Here is a 20,913-nt window from a genome sequence, read left to right as displayed (position 1 = left end):
ACACTCTCTCTCTCACACACTGTGTCTTACATACGCACTTGCACACACTCTCATTCTCACACACACACACTCTCTCTCACAGACACACTCGCACCCAGACTCACTCTCTCTCTCTCACACACACACACACACACTCGCACATTCACTGTCTCTCTCACACACAGTCACTCTCCCATACACTCTCTCAAACATACACACTCCGAGGAAAACCTTGCTAGCGCCCGTTTCATTTGTGTCAGAAATGGGCCTTTTTTACTAGTGTAATAATGAAACCTGAATGTTAAGAACTATAAGGAAGTGAGCCCCTGCTTGGTAAGGATGATGACAGCCACAGAAGATGTTAACATTTTTCTTCTTTTTTCTGGAAATGTCAGAAGTCAAGGACATAAAGCAGTACTTGTATCTTTCTTCTCTGAAACAAACATTTCTTTTAAGTATTTGGTCTTAATTGTTCTTTCCAACCCAATGGATGTTGTAGGTGCCAGTATGCTATACTGGTGCGTACCTGCACATAAAAAGCCCCGCACGTCACCCACATAATCTGGCTTTCACAAACACCATAGCACTGAAACCACTCTTCTAGGCATCACTACATATATCAAAACTCACCTAGATAAATCGCACTCTGTTTTCCTTTTCTCCTTAGATCTCAGTGCCACATTTGATCTAATTGACCATTCACTATTACTTCAGCGCTAGAATTAAATGGCTGCGCACTAGAATTAAAGGTATCACACGGCTATTTACTGCCTGAACCCTAATTGCCACCCATTGACCTAGTGGTAAAGCCTCACGTGCTACACGTGTGGTACTCATGCAGTGTACGCCAGTGAGGCCGCGCTGCTAAGTACCACCAGGAACGCCCTCCACAGTAAAAAATATAAAAATATTTTCTACCACGGAAAAGAGCACACGCCAACTTTGACATTAGCGCTGGGTAGGCATGCTACCCAGGTGGTAGTGTCGATTTGGCACATGCTACACACCCAGTAGCCTCCTGCTGTTTTGTAAAAGGGCACCAAAGATAGGTCTGACTTTTATGTGGTCCTATTTATGTGGTTAGCTTGGCCAGTTAAGTGCTGAATACCAGCCAAGTGCTGACTCCACCCCTGTTACGCCCCCAAAATAACTGGTTTCATGTTAGGTGATAACCAAACATTTTTAATGGCACTAACCAGCTAAGTGCTGCTGAATATGCCCGGTTAGCCCTTCAACAGGCAATTATCGACCCCCTACTTACCTGGAAAATAGACACCTATATTTATAAGAATAGAAGCTCGAATTATAATTGAGGGGGTCTTTTATTAAGCCACAGTAGCATTTTTAGCGTGCAAAAATAATTAGTACGCGTTAAACGTTAGAGACACCCATAGGAATATATGGGCATCTCTAGCATTTAGTGCATGCTGAAATGCTACCGCAGCTTAGTAAAAGATCCCCTGAATGCTGTGGCCCTTTGCATGTTACTTTGTGCTCATTGATAATCTTTCTAAACAATTAAGAAACAACAGGATTAAAGTAAGAATGAAATGAGGTTATGTAGATATTTCCAGATGTGGTCCAACTTTTCTGCTTGTGTCTTGCGATGTAACAATGTGAACATGCACAATAATAAAGATTAATATATAATGATGCCCATTTATTATATTAATTTAATACATTTATTGACAAATTAAAAAGATTAATAAACACAAATGAACCCTCCCGCCATATTTTCTTGACTTTTTTGTTTGATCATTCTTTATTTCAATCATGCGAGTAATGTGGAGGAGTAAGTCTAACAGTTAGTGCAGGTGCTGAGACCCTGGGGAACTGGGTTCAATTCCCACTGCAGCTTCTTGTGACCCTGGGAAAGTCACTTAACCCTCCATTGCCCCAGGTACAAAATATACCTGCAAATATATGTATAATAAATGTAGCTGCTTTGACTGAACCACAGAATCCATGAACCATATATTTTTTTAATCTAACAAGGCAGTCACGCCGCTTTATCCATGATGCACGATAATATCCTGCAATGACTTGAGATATACCATTACAGTATTTACAGAGCCCAGTAATAAAACAACAGTAGTGGAATGCTAGTTACCTCCTGTAGAGCCTTTCTGCTTCCTTCATATTGTGACTGGCAATGAAGGTTTCATAATTTTGCAAGAGGAAAGCAAAAATGACAGTCAAAGCAGAAATTAAAACCTGAGCCAGTGGTGTAGCTACAGGTGGGCCTGGGTGGGCCGGGGTCCACCCACTTAGGGTTCAGGCCCACCCAACAGTACTACACATTTAGCGGTAGCTGGTGTGGATCCCAAGCTCCACCAGCTGAAGTCTTCCCCCTGATGGTAATGAAAACTCTACGCTCCATGATACCGGCATCTGCGCATGCTCAGTTTTCAGTGCATGCCTTCTGCAGACTGCCAAGGTGGAAAGAAGTGTTTTCCTGCCAGCTAAGATATTTTTTTGGGGGAGGGGGGGTGAGAGAACACTTGGTGCCCACCCACGCAGTGGCATTCCTAGGGGGGGGGGCGATGGGGGCGGTCCGCCCCGGGTGCACACCGCTGGGGGGGTGCCGCGCGCGCCTGTCCTCCGTTGGTCCATGCTTCTTCTCTGCCCTGGAACAGGTTACTTCCTGTTCTGGGGCAGAGAAGAAGCATGGCCCAACGGAGGGCAGGCGCGCGCGGCACCTCCCCAGCGGCGTGCACCCGGCGGGGGGGTCCGCGCTGCATTGGGGGGGGGCGCTGCACCCAGGGGGGCGGGGCGCATCGGCGATCCGCCCAGGGTGCCAGCCCCCCCAGGAACGCCACTGCACCCACGCCTTGCCTAGGCTCACCTAAAATCTGTTGTCTGACTACGCCCTTGACCTGAGCTGCAGAGATTACCAGTGTAACAGGCCATGAGGCTCATTTACTAAAGCTTAGCATGTGCTAAATGCTGTGTGTCCTATTTTATACCTGTGGGTCACATGGCAGCACATGTTAATGGCTAAGCTTTAGTAAAAGGGCACAGGAAGAGTTTTTCTACTCAGTGTCTTAAAGCAGCATGCCATCATAAAGTGTAATGTGGCATTTATTTGTAATGAATAAAACTGAAAAAAAGTCACTTTTGCAAAATAGACGCCAGTTGCTGAAAAGTGGTGCATGTCTTATGTATTCTAATGAAAGCAGAAGAAAACAGCAGGGCACAGAATATTGTCAATCATCAACAACATTTATTCACCACATTTATTCAGCACTGTTCCCTTAATCCCTGTCTGATAAATGGTTGAAAAATCGCTACAAGGTTCCACAATGTTATGTTTTATATTCTCATGTTTAAGAGATGATAGGTTGCCAATAGTGAGCCAAATGTTAAAACTGTATGTTCCAATGTTGTTGTTATTATTTCACTTGGTTCTGTGAAATCACTATTTACTCCTGTACTATGTAAGCCACATTGAACCTTACATGCTTTGGAATACTGCGAGATATAAAAACAAATAAATTAAAATGAAATGAATAAACATATTAAAAGCCCGACACAGCCATGTTTTGCCCACTTCTGAGCTGCATCAGGAGCTCATTAATAAAATCATAAAAACAAACAGATAATACATAAAACCAATGACAGTAGCACCTTAGAGAGTTCCTTAAATGTATACAGAATATTAAATGACTATCAGGCTTATTTTGGAAAGAGAAGGGCGCCTATCTTTCGACACAAATCTGGAGATGGGCGTCCTTCTCTCAGGGTCTTCAAATCTTTGCTCAAAGCCCACCTCTTCAATGTTGCTTTCGGCACCTAACCTTTATACCTTTCAGGAAATCTAGACTGCCCCAATTTGACTGACTGTACATTTGTCCTTTAGATTGTAAGCTCCTTGAGCAGGGACTGTCCTTCTATGTTAAATTGTACAGCGCTGCGTAACCCTAGTAGCGCTTTAGAAATGTCAAGTAGTAGTAGTAGTAATCTAAAGCCAATTTGGGCGTCCCCAACTGCTTTCCGTCGCGGGGATGACCAAAGTTCCCGAGGGCGTGTCAGAAGCGTAGCGAAGGCGGGACTGAGGCATGCCTAATAGATGTGTTAGGGAAATTAATGGGTTAATCATTTTTACATATACAGTTTCTAGACAAGAAGCACTGTATTTTGTCTTAGACATGCTTTTGGCTAGCTATAAAACGTTATTCTAGCATAGATACAGCTGAATGTAAATAAAGTACAAGAATGTGTTAATTGTATGGGTCATGAAGTTCATCCAAAAGTAGTTAAAGAATAATGACCCAGGTGCAGAATGAGGTAAGGCATGGAGAAAGTAATTGGAAGCTAGACCATATAAGGGAATAGAACTGATCTAATGGTGTAAGAAAGATATATAAGAACAGAAGGATTTTGTGAAGTTCAGACAACTTCCTATATGCATGCTGAATTTGTCTCTCTTGCAATAAATAAAAGCTTAGAGCCTGACTTGGTCTTGTGCTGTTTGGAGTATAAATGGTTAAATTTCCCTGGCCGATGGGCGTACTGGGGCAATAATGGGAAAAAAAGACGTCCCTGACGAGCACTTGGACGTTTTCACCTGGACTTGTGTTTTTCTAAGTTTGTAGACGGCAATTTATTTAAGGTTGTAGACGGCTATTATACACGCAGCTTGTCTGCATGCATGAAGCAGTCTTTGGCATGCACAGAGCAGCCACACATAATGCTTGGCTGCTCTGCACTGGCTTACCCTCCTTAGGAAGGAAATCATGTGCAAATGAGCTAACAGCGAGCAGCTCATTTGCATGTGATTTCCTTCATGCATGCCCGTTCCTTTCCGAATCACTAAGGGATCGGTAAGAGAAGGGCTTTTTCCGTTCAGTTAGTGCATCTGGCTGAAGGTAAGGGAGCTATGTACCTGGGAGCAATTTGTGAAGTCCACTGCAGTGCCCCCTAGGGTGCCCGGTTGGTGTCCTGGCATGTCAGGGGGACCAGTGCACTACGAATGCTGGCTCCTCCCATGACCAAAGGGCTTGGATTTGGTCATTTCTGAGATGGGCGTCCTCACTTTCCATTATCGCCGAAAATCAGAAACGACCAAGTCCTGGGGACGACCATCTCTAAGGTTGACCTATATTTGCTGATTTGGGTGTCCCCGACCGTATTATCAAAACGAAAGATGGCCGCCCATCTTGTTTCGATAATACGGGTTTCCCCGCCTCTTGCTGGAGCCGTCTTGCGAGGACGTCCCCAGGAAAACTTGGGTGTCCCTTTCGATTATGCCCCTCAATGGGGCTCATAATCAAAACAAAGAAAAATATCCAAAAATGGCATACGTGGCAGACAGCTGTGTTTCTCACACAAAAATGTTTAAACCATATAATTGCACGTAAAAAAAAAGTTTAAGTCCAATATTCGCTGAAAATAAAATGTCTTCAAAAGGGGCATTTCATAGGCATGTTGTGGGCATGTCATGGGCGTGAGTTGGGCAGTCTCACGTGATGCACATTCTTTTGCTGTAATGTACAGCAAAATGACTTCCTAAGGCCAGAAAAAAATGCTGTGATTTAGACCTGCTTTAAAAGCATCTAGGTCAAGGTCAAACCTGTCTTCAAACCCATTTGTGAATTTGCTGAGTTGGAAAATGGAAAGGTGCAAGTGGCCATTTGTAAGAAATAGTGGAGAGTTGCTGAGTGCTTTGTCACCTTTGTTTGTTTGCCCCAGACTGAACCTTTTGACCCTGATATTTCCTGCTTTGCCTTCTCTGTGTCTCACCTCCTCAGGTCATTGCCACACCTGCTACCCCCTAGCCACACCCATCCCTTGCTCTGTATCTAGCCCCCTTCCCCCACCAAATCCTCAATGTCCCCAAACCCCCACACCTCCCTGCTGGTCTTTCTGTCTATCATTGTTGCTTTGTTTGTCCAGTCTCAGGGGCAGATGCACAGAACTCCAGCACTAGAGAGAACAGCACCAGACAATACCCGCTGTCACAATAAAAATGAAATACCGACCAATGCTCAACACTAACAGCATGCAAATTATATGCCTGCTGTTAGGGTTGAGCATTGGATGTTAAAGGGGGTGGAACATTCCTGGCACACACCCAGTGAACAGGCACCACAAATATTGGACTATGTTCTGCCCCTTACGTCCGGAGACTTTTAAACAGACTCCTGGCACAGTGGTGGTGGTGGTGAGGGGTGTCTGGGGATCGAAGCGATACGGAGCAGAAGCTGTTTGGTTGGCAGAATTGGTGCGGGGAGGTGTGCCGTGCAACCATGCTTCCTCCATGTTAGGAGGTATGGCTACAAATTCAAACCCTCAAAAAATAAACCGATTGGCAAAGTCCACTTATGCCTCATTCTTTATTTTTTCACTCTTTTCAAAGTCCGATGCTGATTATCTTCATAATTTTATAGTCCGGCGGTTTATTATTGCATCAGCATACGCTCTGCTTTATATCAGTGCGGTTTGCAGGCTGATTTATGGGAAATTGTTTTAAAGTTACATGCCCGGTTTCCCCTTGTGTCTCTCTACATATATATACATATGTTTTCATCATCTTTTTTATATAATATTTTTTTTTATATAATTTCAATACATTTCATGTGTTTCCATTCACATATTTTCATTTATCATGCATATATATACAAAAATATTTTTACACATTTTTTTGGTGTTCTGGTTTTGCATATAGATCTGTGGCCTGTCTTCCTCATACTCACTATATTATTATTTATTTATTTATTTATTGGCAATTCGTATCTACATGTTTTGATTCCCTGCTTTCTGTATTGTTTGTTTGTTGTTAAAAACTGTAGAGATGCATATACATCAGCATTTGCTTGTATTATCAACATTTATTATTTACCCCTCTCTTTTTCAATGTTTTAAATGTCTCAACAATATAAATTGGATGTTCAAAAAACATAGATATATGATTTTGTGTTATGTTTATATTTATTTGATAACGTCAAATGTAATTTGGTTTTTTTGTTATCTCTTTATCACAGAGTATTTCAATTTGCAGAAAGTTGATCAGTTATTTTTATCTACATATTCTCTTTCTTGATTGGAAGTGAATAGGTACGTTCCTCTATGCATGTATATTTATACCTCATTTTTAAGGTTTTTGATACATATATATGTTTTTTATTTCAGTGTGTTATATATCAATTCAAATGTTCGTTTATTCATAGACCCCTGACGCAGGCCTTTACGGCCGAAACACGATTCGTGTCGGGTCGTTGTTTTAACTGTTTTCCAATAAAGAACTTGTTTAAGAAGACACCACTTGAGAGAGGATTTTTTTGTATCCACTGTTTCCTTTGCTTCGTTGCTCTTCTGTGGAGAGAACACCTTCTTTGTGGTTTGGTCATGTGTGATGACCAGGAAAGATTGTGGATGTGTGTGCTCGCTATCCGGAGTCTATCCACGATACCTATATTCTCCAACATTCAGGAATCTACCGCAGGTTTGACCAAGGGAAGATCACCGGCGGTTGACTCCTAGGTAAGCAATACAAGGGGGTTCCCAACCCCCATACCCACTCCTCCTCCTCCTCACTTTCACTACACTCTCTCCCTCAAGATGCCCCCAGAACCTACACCCCTGCCCCAAAAGGCCCCCATACCAGCCAATACACACCCATGTCTGTGATTCATGTTCTCCCCACAGTGAACCTGACTCATGACTCCCATTGTCCACCCCCAAAATGAGGCAGAGGATCAATATATTAAGAGCCATAACATAAGAACACCCACACCATTGTAAAATAATAATATAATATTCCATTCTTCTATATTCTATTCTCCACCAATTAAATATAAGGTAATATGATAAGAATAAGAATATGTAAGAAAAGGGGGAATTAAATACCATATTTGTTGAATCACATTAATCTGTACTGTAAGGTTTAAGGACGTGCTCAGAACATAAAGACCATATATTTAACTTTAAAATGTTTATTTACAATACAGGTAATGTAATAATGTTACAAGAAAGGCAGTTTTTAGGGATCTTTCACAAGATAGAGGTCTACAAAATAATGAATGGGGTAGAGCGGACAGATGTGAAGCATTTGTTTACGCTTTCTAACAATAATAGAACTAGGGGACACAAGATGAAATTAGAATGTGGTAGATTTAAAACAAATTGGAGAAAGTTTTTCTTTACTCAGCGTGTGGTTAGACTCTGGAACTCATTGCCGGAGAAGGTAGTGATGGCAGCTGGCCTTGCTGAGTTTAAAGGGGGTCTGGACAGATTCCTGAAGGAAAAGTCCATTGATCGTTATTAAATTCTGGGTTTTTGCCAGGTTCTTGGGGCCTGGATTGGCTGCTGTCAGAGACAGAGTGCTGGGCTTGATGGACCTTTGGTCTTTTCCCAGCGTGGCAATGCTTATGTACTTATGCTTTTCAAGATTAAAAAGTCTGAATTATAAATTAGGCTGGAATAATGGTAACTCACTTTGATCATAGAGTGTGCCAGTTGGAGTGATGAAGGAGATCCTTGCTGGAAAAGAAGTCTTTTTGTTGCAGCGTTTTGGCTGGAGCCTGGAGAGGGTCTTATCTTGGATGTATGTGAAGTCTAGCACGGCTCAGTGAAGGTCCAGATCAGGAAGCGGACAAAGAGTGCAGGGCCACAGTGCAAGAGCCAAGAAAGCAAGAGAGAAGAAAGCGAACTGAAAATGTTCCAGGCTTTTTATAATCTCTTGCTGGACCATAGACTGAAGTCAGGTGGGGTGTACTCGATCCAATGAAAACTCAAGGTTAGCTGAAAACTGGTTTCATCTAGTTTTAAGATGGAGCATGGTAACTGGTCACATGTTTTAATGACATCATAAGACTTTCTGTCTGGAGTCATCTGCTGTGATATACATCCAGAAGGCAACTGACAGGAGTCTTTGTCTGGAAGTAAGTGGGCTTCTTTTGTCAGATTAGATAGGTAGAAGGGCTTTTCAGTCTCTGAGCCATTGTCTGAGAATAGATGGAGTTTCACTGTCTTTGTTAACTCCAGTCTCTGTGATTGCTGTCCATCTTCAGATTTTTGTTCTTTGGAGATGTGTTGATGGACTTAGGTATCCACCTAGCTAGTTTTTGTTCCATGGGAGGGTGATGGTCGAGCAATTTATCTGATACTGTTCCAATAAGTCTTTGCAGCTGTATATATATATATATATATATATATATATATATATATATATATATATATATATATATACACATAGTGCAATCCGCTTAAGTGCAAGGGTCTGGGACCAAAAAAATGCATGCAGTTAACCAGAGCTTGCACTTAACCGTTGTGACCCAAAGAAGCTTGACATCTGATAAACATATGTACAGTACTGTTTATTATTATACATACAGTATACAGTCTCCATTAACTGATGTTAGGCTTACTTGAAGTAATCAGTTATAGTCCTCTGTACACTACTGGGTCTGTGAGTTCCATAGACTACGTCTGCCAGACGGTAAAAACTGTCATAGTACTGACATCCAGTGGCCTCCAGATAGGCCCGCACGGTGTTGAGACTCTCCAGTGCTCTTGTAAAAGTGACAGGAGGAGGTTGTTGAATTTCGTCAGCATGTGCCTCGCTGCTCATTTCATTCTTTGTTTAATCATCAGCCGTTGTTGCCTGCGTGTAGGCACATATCTGGACATCAGTGCTGTGTTCAGCTGTTTGTAGATCGTAATCAACAGCTACGTAGCAATGAAACTCCTCTTCAGTAACACCGGCTGGGATGTCAATAATCTGTTCATCTGACGCGTTTGCAACAGCTGCATCTGTTTCTTCCCTCTCCACATCCCTAACAAAGCTTACTCGCTTGTAGCCGTTCACAATGGTTGCCTGTGTAACATGATTCCAGGCTTCTTTCTGTATATATAGGGAATCCAACAGTGATAGATTACGAGCCAGTTCAAACAGCATGTTTATCCTTGCCAGTCTGGTCATCCATAACGCTCATCAGACGACATAGCACAAGAGCCCGATAATGTTGTTTGAAATTGGCTATTATGCCCTGATCCATAGGTTGGATCAGAGAGGTAGTGTACATCATCACTGTGTGCAGCACAATTATCACAAAGCAACAAAATCTGACGACCCCCCAGTGTACACTCTAACAACATTCTTTCGCTTATTCTGCCTGTGGCAGTTAAAGGGGCAGTAAATTTGAAATCTCGTTGGTTGTCAGGAGCCAATTGGCTTCCATATTCCGTGTGTGTGCTTATGCGGAGTCTTTCCTGCCGAAGAGCGGTCTTAAACCATTCATATAAGTGAATCTTGCACTTATCAGCGATGCGCTAAACCAAACTTTGTCCCCATAGAAATTGATGGTGCCAAAAACGGGAACGAAGTACAGCATGCAGTTAAACAGAGCATGCGCTTATCTGACGTGCACTTAAATGGAGTGCACTGTATATATATATATATATATATACACACACACACACACATTTGTATATGATCCAGCAAAATCAATAATTCTGACAATTAAACTCATATCATGCTACACCATCATCGAATGTATCTTTGGCCAGCTCAAGATAAGATTCAGATGTCTTGACTGTTCTGGAGGGAAGCTCCTCTACAGTCTGGAAAAGGTTGTGAAGATCTTCATGGTCTGCTGCTTGCTGCACAACTTGGCATATCAAAGAAGACAGCCCCTGCATGAGGACACACAGCAGCAGCAGCCAGACCAAGAGAACGATGCCCCCCCCCCCCCCACACACACACACACAGGTGGGGATCCATGCCAGACAAAGACTCATAGAGAATTTTTCAGTTCTTACACCACCTGACTGCACACAATCAGCCCCTCCTCCCACGTGGTGCTAAGCTCCCTGCCGGAGTCTATCTGTTAAGGTAAGTTACTCAGCTCAGTAACTAAATCCAACAGAGAACTCCCCCCAGGCAGCCCAGCCCCCAAACACAGGAATTAAAGTTTCAGAGAAAAAGAAAGTACCTAGCAAAGAGCACAAATTGTAGTTTTTTAGGCAATAGGATATAGACAAAAAGCTTTAGACAAGACACACCCTAGTAGAAACAACAGCTTTTTTTTTCTTGTTATAAGTTTAGATAGATTATAGATTCAGAAAAGATTTTAAATCACTTGCAGCTTCTGCCAAACAACCCAAACCAGCTCAGAAATCCTCTGCTAAGCCCAACAGCATAAAGTATACAGTAAAGATAAAGTAGAACAGCCTAGCTGTATGGGGAAATTAAACACAAGCAGCCTAGCTGCACATCTCAATATTAGCAGAGCAATGCAAACATATGGCATACAGTAGAACACTTGGCAAAAGGCCTGCCATAGCGGATAAAAGACAAACAGGCAATACTTGTCCGACAGAGGTAACACAGCTAGTGGTTAAGGAAAGGGTTCATTCTGTCAGTATACTCAGATGAGCCGCGGAACTCTACAGCAAGCTCCCTCAAAACCAGAGTGGAGCAGAAGCAAAACAAAAGGAAAACAGTCTCTTGAGGACCTGCACCACAGGTAGAGGCCAGAGTGGGTCACTCCGCTCACAGAAGACTAAGGATGTCACCTAAGACAAGCAAACAGTCATTGAGGCACCCAAGCAGAATGCTCCCAAGGCCAGCATGATAAACCAACAAAGCCCGAGCCGACTCTCCCAAGGCAAGCAAGATAAAGCAACAAAGCGCGAGCCGACGCTCCCAAGGCAAGCAAGTGTAACACTAGACATATTTTTGCATGTAGTGGGAATGCGTGACAGTGGAGCAGGATTAGTCATATTACTAACAGCAAGCAACACATGCAAGAAGTCCATCCAGGGTGTAAAACAGTTTGCAATTGGTGTAGCATTAGTGAAAATCCATTCAGCAGTTCGATTCAAAGTAATATTTACTATAGAGCTGTTACAAGTTTGGAGGAACTGCATTTTGCGTGTCCGATTCCATAGTCTCCATATCTGGTCCCGGAATCCCATAGGCTGGATGCACATAACCCAGGACGTAGCATTATGGATAGTCACATTCACAAAACTGGATGAAACGACTACAAAGCGCTGTTCAGTTTTATGAAACACAGCTTGGGAAGCAGTTACGTTCAATACCGGACATGCAGTATGACATGTATAATTATCTTGCTGTAAGGTCGAGTTATTTTTGTTGCTCCACCAATAGTGGACACGCGAGGTCACTCCCAGCACCCACTCGCCGGGAGTACGGGCATCGAGTTCCCAACCCAAACAGAGAAACAGTATGCCCTGAAACAAAAAGAAATGGAGAAACACATATAAATTCTATTCCCTTAAATAACAATGATCAGCAGGAACATTCGTCCAACTCTGTTGTCCTGGCTGAACTACTGTAACAGTATTGTCCTCCCCTCGGGCTATAATTTCAGCAGGTTGAGGAGGACCTGGGTGTGCAGGGTCCTGATGCCATACTCGACCACCCACACCCCTCCCAGTAGACCCAAACCCCTGTGTACCTCGCTCAGTGACTCCCACAAAATCAGAAATTTGAGTAAAAGAGGAGGAATTGACAGGAATTATCAACAATAGGTGGCTTGCTCTCCGAGATGTCCACATTTTTGATGTGCCCAGCTTGCAATACCAGTCTCTTCTTCACCCCGATGAATAGTAGAATCATCTGTTCCAGTGATGACATTCGTGTGAATGGTAGCTAAGGAATCTGCTGTCTGATTAAAAATATGATCAGAGGTTATAGGGGAAACATGTGCATCAACATGATAGACATAGGCAGAAGTAGATTGCAGAAATTCACTAATTTCTTGCCATAACTGTGATCCCCAAACCAGTTTAGTATGAATATACCAATCATTCTGTTTCCATGTAGGTAACCAGGTTGTTAATCCATTTGCCACAGCCCATGAATCAGTATATATGTATGCCTCTGGCGCATTTTGTTTAAGTACCAGATAGACTGCATATAATTCAGCATATTGACTACTCCCATCTGGGCCCGTGCTCTGCAATATCTGTTGTGTATGAGGATTGTACGCCACACTTTTCCATGCCCGCTTACCATCAGTATACTTGGCTGTACCATCAGTAAACCAGGCATACTGACGTTGGTCAATAGTTAATTGGTCGTAAGGTACTCCCCATTTAGCAACATGATGGGTGGCACTACCACTACCACCCCCAAACACTAATACTTCCTCCCCCTCACCTACGGGAATCTGAGCAATTTGTTCATGTAATTGCGAGACCCCATTGGGACCACTTTTAGTCTGCCTATTTTGGATGTACCACTTCCACTTTATAATAGATGCCTCCTGTGCATGGCCAATTTTATGAGTATGTGGTTCACTATTAATCCAAGTTAAAATTGGAATTTCTGGTCTCAAAATTACTTCATGCCCCAAAGTTAGTTGTTCACTTTCCACAAGAGCCCAATAACAAGCCAACAATTGTTTCTCAAAGGGTATATATCGTTGAGCTGCATCGGGTAATCTACGTGTCCAAAATCCTAACGGACAACGTTTCCCATCTTGTTTCTGCCACATGCTCCAATTGGCATACTCTGCATGCACTGATACTTGTAATTCAATTGGATCATTGGCACGTATTGGCCACAGACTGACACTTTGTTGTACTACTAACTTGGCTTGGTCAAAAGCCTGTTGCTCTGTAGCACCCCACTGAAATACACATTTCTTTCGTGTTACTCTGTATAATGGCTGTAACACCTGCCCCAAATGTGGGATATGTTTACGCCAAAATCCAAACAACCCAATAAATTTCTGTGTTTGCTGTTTGGTAACCGGTACCGGAAATTCTGCTATTTTGTTTAGTGCTTTCTCAGTAATTTCCTGGTGTCCCTTATTCCAATTAATTCCCAGAAACTTCACTGTCTGGGCGGGTCCCTGGATTTTTGCTGGGTTAATTTCCCAACCCTTATTCTTCATGTGTTGTACTAGTTGTTCTAGCCCAGAGGCCACTAACTCCTCTGTATCCCCTTGGATTAGTATGTCATCAATATAGTGGGTTAACTCTAGCCCTGGTGGCAACGATAGTGCATCTAGATGTTGCGCTACCACCCTATGACAAATTGTAGGACTATGCAACCATCCCTGTGGCAACCGTGTAAAAGTGTACTGCCTTCCCTGCCACGTAAATGCAAATTGCTCCCAAAATTCCTCTTTTAAGGCTATTGTAAAGAAGGCATTTGCTAAATCTATCACTGCATACCATTTTCCTTTTCTATTTTGTATGTTCTCAATTAAAGTTACAATGTCGGGGACTGCAGCATGCAACGGGGGTGTAACCTTATTCAATTGACGGTAATCTACTGTCATCCGCCAGGATCCATCAGATTTCTTCACTGGCCATACTGGATTATTCCATTTGGTAGTAACTGGGACAATAACCCCTACCTCTTGTAATTCCTGTATTGTTCGCGTAATTTCTGCAATACCACCAGGAATCCGATATTGCTTTTGTGCAACTAATTGAGTGGCGGCTGGTATGGTGAGAGGCTCATCAACAATTTTTCCCACTAATACTGCGTGAATATTATAAGTGGAAATATACTTCAAACGCCAGGGAACTGCGGGAGACGTTCCAAATTGCCAACTTCCCCCTTCAATAGTAAGTTTTAAACCTCTCAGAATATCCATACCAATTATATATTCTGGCACTGGGGTAATCATTACAGCATACTTTTGGAGCTGTAAATCCCCAATTTGCATAGCCAATTGTGTTTCCACTGCAGGAATACTCTTCCCCCCTAGTCCTACAATATTACACTTTGGTCCTTTAAACTTAGAAGGGTTACCAGCTATAATTGTTGCTTCTGCTCCAGTATCTATCAAAGCTCGTACTTGTTGAAAATTTCCCGGACTCCATTGTATTACAACATCAATATAGGGACGTGGATCAATTTTTACATTGCATCCCCGTACTAGTCAATCCTCTCTAAACGGATTGGTTTCTGCTTTAGATGGGGGCAGAGTAGTAGTGGATGGAAATGTCATTCTCTGCAGGAGAGTACGGACCTCATGATACAAATCTGAATAGTCCGGACCCTCCACAGGTGGGGCTGAAGGAAGTTTTTCTTTTCCCACTGTCCGGGTTTTCCGAACCGGTTTCATCCCTCTCTTATCCAATCCTAATTTTTTATATTGCTGCCATAACTCTCCAGTGGGAATTCCATCTATTTTCTCCTGAGCCACCCCCGCTTGTAGTAGAGCGGCAAACATATCCTTACGAGATACTCGCTCTACCTCTGAACCTTGCCCCTTCGGCCCTTCCCCAATTCTCTGCCCCTCATTATTTTTCCTATCTGTCAGCTTCAGACTCCAATCCCCCAAATCTCCTAATTGCTCGATTTTATCCATAATGCCCTCCAACGGGTTATCTGTTTCATTCATCAACAGTGTCAAAATAACTTGTTTATACATTGGAGGAGACCCTTTAATTACTTTGTTTCTAATTGCCGCTGACATAGGCACTTGGGTAAGTGTATCCATCTGTCCTGTGACAATACACACTTTCATTGCCTCTTCCTTTAATCGCTGGATACAATCTTTCAAAGTATACCAAGGCTTGTCATCCCCAGGCCAATCTGATTCTAAAGGGTACTTTCTACGACACCCTGTTCCCACTAACTCAATCAGAGTAGTAGCCTCTGACCCATTCCCATCAGGCATTGCTAAACTATGTTCCCGAAATGCACTTTGAATTATAGCATCTCGAGATAAAGGTATAAATTTCAAACAGTCCTCATTGTCCATCCGTATCCCCATTGCCCCAGTATCATGCAGCCTTACACACCAAGCAATAAGGGATTCATTTGGACGCTGCTGGAATTGCTGCATAATATTGAGAATTTCTTGTTGCGTATAGTCTTCTGCTAAATCCATGCGCACTGGTGCTGCCCCACCCAACTGTGCTCGTCGCCGAATTATCGGCTTCATTTCCAGAGCAGCACTTTCCTCACCCCCTGACTCACTCTCGGGTGTGGAAGACCAGATATCCCCATCCCACTTCTCAGGATCCCATCCGTTAGGATTCTGTGTGGCAGTAGCCATCACCTTTGCAACCTTTACCTTACTCACACGCCCTCTCCTTTTCCGATACTTATACTGCGCTACTCGCACCGCCGCCCGCTCAGCAATTTGCTGGTACCCCGTACACTTATCCATCATCAATTTGCCCTGACACTGTGACATTACCAAGTCGCTTTTCAATGTCAGAATCTCAGCCTGTGATTCCAACAGCTTCTGTTGTAATAACAGATTCTGCTGGTGCATCAGGCGATATGCCGACAACAAAATCCACCCTCTCCGACCCACAGTTCTTAATTCTTTCCCTTTAACCACAGGGGCATTTTGTAAACATTTCAACACATCCTCACACATTCCCTCTCCCAAACATACCTCCCAATTCTCACTCAACCCCGTATCTGTTGCCCATTCTGTTGCCAATGCCTGATATGGGTATTTATCCCATCCAGGAATTGCAAACAGCTTCGGAAGCTGTGCCTGCACAGCCTCCTGATGAGATTTGCTCTTCTTCCCTTTCTTCAACATATTCACAAAACAATAAAACAATAAAACAAGTATATATTCACAAATGTAATCACCGTATCAACAATGCGATATCCTGCCGACTACGCCAAATTGTAACACTAGGGGGCGCTGTGCTTATGACAACACAAAAGCCACCAGACACAATATGTGGTATATCGCTTTTATTGGTGATACATATGTGAACACATACACCAAGATACTTACAGCACCTGCAATTCAGTCAGCATCTGGGAAGACCACCAGGGAAGCACTAGCTCTTCCTCAGAGATTACAGGGACATCACTGAACAAGGCGTCCCTTATGTTCAGGCAAGCTTCTAAAGCAAGTCCGGTGCTCTCGCCTCTTTTATAGTGTGAAACAGAGGTGCCTTTCCCAGACTTGCACAAGCTGGCATCCCTTAAACAACCAGCCTGTTTCCCATAACAGAGAATAACTCCCCCAGACTTGCACAGGTTGAAGGTGCCTTTCCCAGATGTGCTGGCATCCCTTAAACAACCACCATAACAGAGAATAACTCCCCCAGACCTGCACAGGTTGAAGGTGCCTTTCCCAGAGGTGCTGGCATCCCTTAAACAACCACCATAACAGAGAATAACTCCCCCAGACCTGCACAGGTTGAAGGTGCCTTTCCCAAAGGTGCTGGCATCCCTTAAACAACTAGCCTGTTTCCCATAACAGAGAATATCAACACATAATTACAGCCAAAACATTCCACTCATTCCATCCCCAGCTGACCTTCAATCCCATGTATTACAGCAAGATAAAGCAACAAAGCCCGAGCTGATGCTCCCAAGGCAAGCAAGGTAAAGAAGCCAAACCTGAGCTGATGCTCCCAAGGCAGAAGACTCAACAGCCCTGCACAGCACCCAAGGGCCAGGATCAGCCCATGCGAACCCCTCCACGCTCCAAGTACCGCTCCCTCATCCAGAGATACCTCAAGACGTGGCCTCAGCTGCTGCACCTACAGCACTCCCCGTCATCCAACCCACACAGTGCCAAACACAGCACAAAGCCACTCGCTGCATATACCAAATAAGGACTCATGATGGGCAACTGGAATCTCAACTGAGGCACGGGAGGCTCTGGACTCACAGGCTTGGCAGCAGGCTTCACTGGACCCAAGCAAAGATTTATTTATTTATTTATTTATTTGTTTGTTGCTTATATCCCACATTTTCCCACTTGTGCAGGCTCAATGTGGCTTACAGTAAGTTAAATAAGAGTACAAACTTAAAGATTAGGCAAGCATCTAACAGAGTGAACTAGGTAGGGTAGGGGACAAGGGATACATTAATCAACATAGTAAGATGAGGGGTAAGTCTTAGCAAAGAGGAATGTCTTTAACAACTTCTTAAAAAGGGCATGATCCTCTTGAGTTTTAAGGTGATGAGGTAACGTATTCCAGTGTTTGGGACTCCAGTAACGGAAGGACGAGGCGAAGATTTTCTTGTACTTGACTCCCTTACAGTTCGGAAAATGGAGGTGGAGATATGACCGAGCGGCAGGGTTGGCATTTCTAGGCGGAAGGTCGATCAAGGGGAGCATGTATTCCGGTGCGGTCCCATAGATGATTTTATGTGTTAGGGAGCAGATCTTAAAAGCAATGCGCTCATGTACAGGCAGCCAATGAAGTTTAAAGCGCAGGGGTTCGGCATGTTCGAAACGCCTTACAGATGAAAGCTGTAGGCAGAGATTTTACTCCTCGGGACCACAAAGCTAGAAAGCAGGCTTCACAGGAACACAGCATTAGGTGAAAGCTATAGGCAAAGCTTTACTCCTCAGGACTCCCTGGCTTGGAGGCAGACATCCAGTGGAACATAGCATAAGGTGAAAGCTGTAGGCCAAGCTTTACTTCTCAGGACTCCCTGGCTTGGAAGCAGACTTCCACTGGACCACAACATAAAGAGACTGTTGACGCACAACAGGCCTGGGCCCCATCAAGGATAATTGCCAGAACCCTGAGCATACTCACAAGCCAGCTTAAGAAGTGCTTACTGCTGATGACATCACCAGCTTGGCCTCTACCACTCTACAGTGACCCCACAGGTCACTAACTGGAACTGCAGGTAATTTTAGAAGGAGAAACAGGGCACTGACGAGTGCCCTGAGCAAGGCACGGATGTCATCAACAACGACCGTGACATAATCCGTCTTTGAACCTATAAAGGCATGAAACAAAGTATGCACTGAGTTAAAATAAAGAACACCTCAAACTGATTTCAATTTACAGAGGGCAACAAACCCAGATATCAGGACTGATGAAATATATGCAGAAAATTTTAACTTGGAGTCAAGGATAATGTCTAAATACTTAAATTGAGCAAACAGTTGGACCAGAGTCCCAAACAATACAGGAACTATGGAAGATGGAGATGCATGACCAGTGATCCAACAGGACATAGTTTTGTATGGGTTCAATATAAGATGGTACTCTTTTAGCCATAGAGAAACATCATTTCAACATTTTTAAAATAAAGAAAGATGGGGGGGGGGGGGTCATGTGATGCCAGCGGGCTGAAAGGACGCTCGAAGTCCAGCTCCACTCCTATCGCGCTATTAATGGCAAAATCTTCGGCTTCCCCCTACCCCTGATCAATTAAAACTTATTGGACTGCGCACTGCAAGCAGTGAGGCTTCGGTGGAGGAAAACGGGAGTAAATTTGGCAAAGCATAGCAGGGTATGCCAGCGAAAACTCCGCAGCCACTCTGAGATCACATTCAAACCAGGAGCTCTAAGATGGCGGCGGTGCAGACCACTAATGCGGTGATAACCCTACAAGCGGATGCAGTTCAAGAGCTGACCAAACAGCTTACGGCAGTGTTAGACGACCGCATGGCGAAGTTATAGTCGTCAGTGGACTCTATTAATGAGAAATTAGAGAGGCAGGCAGCCCGTCTTCAGGATGCAGAGGAGCGAATCAGTCGACAGGAGGATAAGACGGAATCACTGGAGAATCGAGTTGAAACAGTGGAAACATGAAACAGCTGGTACAACTTACGGATGACTTGGAAAACAGGAGTCAGTGAAACAATATCAGAGTCATTGGATTCCGGAGTCAGTGCCGGAGAAGTAGCTGAGAGACACTGTTTTAAAATGGCTCCTTGCACAGCTGAAGTTGGAACAGTTGCAGGACAGGATACGGGTGGAGGGCATTCATAGAGTGGGAGCCCCTTGGGAAACAACTCAGCGTCCCAGACCTGTACTAGTAAGAATTCTGGATTATGGGCACAAGGAACAAATAATGCAGGAATACAGAGCCAACAGGACCCTGGATTATCATGGCATGCAGATACTCCTTTTTCAAGATTGCTCAGCTAGAGTATCTGAACAGAGGTGTCGCATGGGCCAAATCTGCAAGACCTTGTATGATAAGGGAATTAGATTTGCAATGTTGTACCTGGTGAAAGTACTAGTTGTACATGACAATAAGACTTTGTATTTTACTGATCCAATGGATCTCAAGGCTTTTGTGAACAGAATATAACAGAGAACAGGTCTTTTAAAGAGTCAGGAACCTGGGTCTAGTAGCTGGCTGACTTCACTTTATTAAAAGGTTTGATGGTGGGCCAGGTTAAAATGGCCGTGCTCCTTTGTAATGATTGCCAGCTGTCAAATGCTGAAAGCAGGAGTATGGGACACTATTCTTCGGTCCTGAAGGGAGTATAGGCTCTTGCTGTGAAAAGCTAAGATGGATCAGGATCTACACAGAACCGAAGAACTTGGAGAGGCTCCGACGAATTGGAAGAAATATTTGAAACGTGAGGACTGAACAAGGGCCACGTGGTTCCAGCAAGAACGGTGTTGGCAAGTGATAGCTGACGAGATCCGAAGAGAATGAACAGCACTACTTCAGTGTTTGACACCTAATAGACTGAGTGGTGATATAAGTTTATGGTTAACATGTTATTTTGTTCTACTTTTTATATTTGTTGAGGGACAATTGCAGTCTGAGGGGCAGAGGGTGTATGCGAAAAAGAGATGTATAGAGCAACCAGAACGTGGAAAGAATGCAGTATGAGTGATGTATGAGTAGAATGGGGGAGGAGAGCCAGCTACAAAGGGGAGTGGATAGGGAAGGGAGTGTGACTGGACGGAGGAGGCGAAAGAGGAGAATGGTGATGTGGCTGAGGGAGCTACTAGATTTGGGGGTATTTGTCATTAGTAGGGAAGAGGGATATAGGAGAGAGGAGGGTAGGGGGGTCCAGTATGTCCAGGACTTGTTTGTAGATGATAAGATCACCACGGCAGAAAAAGTATATAAAATCTGGGGGGGGGGGGGGGGGGGCGGCTGAGCTGGGAGGTCGCCCCCCAGAACAGTATTTTCAGGAGATTGTTTGGAAAATATATATAACATTCAGAATAGAGGATGAGTAATGTCAGGCTAGCTACTCGAAATGTAGATGGTATACACTCATCTGTTAAGCGCATGAAAATATTGAG

The sequence above is a fragment of the Microcaecilia unicolor genome, chromosome 1 (genome assembly GCF_901765095.1).
Source record: "Microcaecilia unicolor chromosome 1, aMicUni1.1, whole genome shotgun sequence".
NCBI lineage: Eukaryota > Metazoa > Chordata > Amphibia > Gymnophiona > Siphonopidae > Microcaecilia > Microcaecilia unicolor.
The sequence above is the reverse complement of the archived record's forward strand: the minus strand, read 5'-3'. Positions refer to the sequence as shown.